The sequence below is a fragment of the Scaptodrosophila lebanonensis genome, unplaced genomic scaffold, assembly GCF_003285725.1.
Source record: "Scaptodrosophila lebanonensis strain 11010-0011.00,11010-0021.00 unplaced genomic scaffold, SlebRS2 tig00001415-arrow-pilon, whole genome shotgun sequence".
Lineage (NCBI taxonomy): Eukaryota > Metazoa > Arthropoda > Insecta > Diptera > Drosophilidae > Scaptodrosophila > Scaptodrosophila lebanonensis.
The window spans coordinates 1,672,486-1,676,213 of NW_022060742.1; the positions used below are offsets into that span (position 1 = coordinate 1,672,486).

Genomic DNA, 3,728 nt, shown 5'->3' on the forward strand with positions numbered 1-3,728 from the left:
AAGAGAGCAACACTCACATGAAAGAGTGTGTGTGCATCAGCGATGATACTGTTTAGTTTTGTTTGAACTGTGGAACCGTATCGCGTCGCGTGTGTGTTTGTTTAACTTCACAAAAACTTTAATACATGTTTTAAATATATATATATAAATGTATAAAATGTACAACGATATTTTATATATTTTATTTTATATGTACATATATAAAACTGTGTTTATAGAAATCGATTTGTCGCCTAAGTGTGCATGCGATTTTTTTCTTTCTATTTTTCAAGTTGTTGTGAGTGTAATTTTTGAAGTGTTTGATACCTAACTACAATAAATTGTAAATATACTTATAAATGGAAGTGAATCAATAATTTGTACATATGTATGTACACATGTATTTGTAGGTAAGTATTAATTAAGTGCCTTCGTATAATCATGTTGATTAACTGTTAGATTTAAATTTGCTTTGCTTTCTCTTATACATATTTCTTTGCTATCATTCTCTTCTTATAAGAGAGCCACACTCACAAGAAAGAGGGTGTGTGTAATAAGGAAGATCATTTATTGTTTTGAGTTGTTAGGCCGCGTCGGGTGTGTTTGGCCTCGCTAAAAAATATAAATTTTATAAATGTTTTAATTCTTAATTTAAATGAATTAATAATAGTTAAAACGGTCGATGTATAGAAATAATTTTTAGTCGTTCTTTAGAAATCGCATTGTCGCCTCAGTCTGGGTGTGTGTGTTTTTTGTTTCTTTTTTTTAGTGTTGTGAATGTGATTTGTAATTTGCTTCATGTCTAATTACAATAAATTCTAAATATACATACATATAAAAAATGCATCCATCTTTTGTACATATGTATGTATGTATGTGTAGGTAAGCATTAATTATTTGCGTTTCTAATTAGTTTTAATTGTGTACTTGTATGACAGTGTATAACAGTGTATACCAGTTGGATTTCATATTTTCTCCACTTACATATGCACATATGTATGTGTGTATGTACATTTTGTGTATTTAAAAAGTGTCGCAACTGAAAATGAAGTTATGCTAAATTGATTTAAACAATAAAATTATTAAAATATTGAATGACCATTCAGTCTCAATTTTGTGTTTGCAAAAAGAACATGCAAAGAAGAAAACTATAAACTTTGTTTCATTTCAACCCAAACGAATCCAACTCGAACACGAAATGGAATTAATGTTAATGTAGTTTTATGAAACAAGAAGTGTTTGGGAGAAGAACCATGAAGAATGAAGAATAATATTCGAGTCTACCATATTTTAATTATTTTATTATTTATTGGTGGTAAACATTTTGTTAGAATGCCATTTCTGTGACACTTTACAATATTCTAAGTTTTTATTTAATTGGGCGAAATTCAAAGTCTAATAACATACATATATGTATATTTATATATTTATTTTAATTTTTTGCGATAGAGTTTACATTAAAAACATTTACTTGATTTTTGTTACATTACTAAAAATGTAAAATAAAAGCGGTAGAGATGTATTTACTTTCCCAATAAAGGACTAGGCTTTGTTGGAATTGGGACTGCTAAATATCCAAGAACTAATATAATCGCCGGAAAGTGCATCTTACTGTGCTGATTTCAAAATAGAAAATACAAAGCAATAGCATTAGCATATAGTTGGTCAGTAATTCTGACAAATATTAAAAACAACCGCCAACCTTATAAAGTCAAAAAAGAGATGTAGAGTAGAGAACTTCAAAAAGTAAACTAATACTTCCAATGCACCAAGCTAAGATTTCATTTGTTGCCAACTCGAAACGAATCAATTTGCGAATGAAACTAATTGGGCAGAGCCAGTGTGAAATTTTTTTTTGTAAAACTCAACACATTTTAACGTTTGGAAGAAGTACAAGCATAAATTCACTTTTAGCAAAATGTTGTTTTCTTGCTTTAGATTCCGCAAAATATTGTTATGGGTTATCAAAGTCTGAAAGGGGTTTGGCCAGTCTACTGCGGGGAGTTCTTGGTCGTTCGTTGTACCAAACGAACCCCTTCTCTGTGCTTCTACATTTGGTAGATGTTCCATACACTTTCCAATCGTAGGAGATAATCAGGCACTCCGACCGCACTTAGATCCTACTAGCCGGTCACTGAGTAGAAGGAATAAAAGTGGGCGTTGATTCTTCATAAATGCACTTCTTCATACAAACGTGTTGCTAAAATATTTACCAATAAAGTGTCACAAATTTGAGGTTGATTGAAAGACAGTTAAAAAGGCCATACAAAATGACTTAAAATATTTGAGCCTTTTAAAATATTTAACAATATAGATTTCCAAAAATTAAACTCCATATAATAAAGTATCACATTTCAATTATTTTTTGTTATACTTAATATTGTTTTAAGCCATTTCATGTTACTTTGTGTGTGTTGGTAAATTTGAACTTACTGCAATGTTTCAGGGAAATGAAAAAAGAGCGTAAAATAAATAAATTAAAATCAATAAAAGCCACAAAGGCGCATATGAATGTTTGCTGCACGCATTAACTCATGTTTGTGAGCTTGTGTGCATGTGTGGGTGTTTGTGTGTATTACACACACATATAGAATATGTGTGTGGCCATTTTAACATGCGCATTATTACAATTAAAATTAATTTAATAATAAATTCCAAAATAATTACATTTCACTTGTTTAAATAAACGTTTGCACTTGCCAGCACACAAGCGTACACACAGCACAATATCTATGTATGCACGTATGTGTATACATACATACAAGTGTGTGTGTGTGTGTGTGTGTGTGTGAGTGCCACTGCAGCATGCATGTTTAAGCGGCCGCCCAATTGGAATTTTGCTGCAACTGCGATAAAAGTTAAGTGTTTAATAGGTTTTTTCATGTGAAAACTTTCTACAGGGTGCTGTTTATATACATATACTATATAGATATACACAATAGTACATGTTGCTGTTTGCGTGTGTGTGTGTGTGTGTGTGCATTTATGCTGGCTTTTTTGTTAATTTGTATGGAAAATCACTTTTTACGAAACCCATTTAAAAATTACGCTGTTTTTATAAGGTAACAATGCATACAACAATTTACACACACGTGTGCATACAAATTTACATAACATTTGCACGGTTTTACGCACGCACACAAACACGCATACACATACACATACACATGCACATATACACACACCCAACCGCTCCCAAAAGCCGCCTCTTCGGTAATGGCTTGCCCAAGCGTATAAATTCACATAATAAGTCTGTTTCGGTGTCGGTGTCGTTCTCGTTTATTGTGGCTGTGGTTGTCTGGTTAGTATGTGTGTGTGTGTGTATGTGTGTGTATGTGTGTGTGTGTTCCACCCAACATGGACGACAACAACAACAACAGTGACGTTGGCTGAAGCTACAATGACAACGATATCTTCCGCCGCTCATCATGAACGACACATTTTGTCTGCCTGCCGGTGAATCGTTGAGCGGTGAATCCACATACACGTGTGTGTGTGTGTGTGTGTGTGTGTGTGTGTGTGTGTGTGTGGAGTGTGTGTGTGTGGAGTGTGGCTGAGTAAGTAAGTGTGTGAGTGGCAGTAATGATTTCTCTCCACTTGCAACGTTCCGTCAGTCTGGCAGCCATCATGCCACCTCTCAAATCCATTCCAAATGCATTTGAAAAGCTCTCGATTTCTGTAAATGGTGAACGCCGACAACGCAGCCGGATCTGAGATTTTATGGCTTTGGTGACACCTGCTGACTTGAA

At 33.7% G+C, this 3,728-nt stretch overlaps 1 long non-coding RNA gene across 1 annotated transcript; it reads right to left on the reverse strand.

Annotated features, from left to right (window-relative positions):
- Positions 1-1,383: 1,383 nt before the first annotated feature.
- On the reverse strand, positions 1,384-1,713 carry LOC115633009. Its single transcript, XR_003996314.1, has 2 exons — positions 1,682-1,713; positions 1,384-1,595 (listed from the first exon to the last, which is right to left on the reverse strand). It is a non-coding gene; the product is annotated as an uncharacterized LOC115633009 (long non-coding RNA).
- Between the last annotated feature and the right edge of the window lie 2,015 nt (positions 1,714-3,728).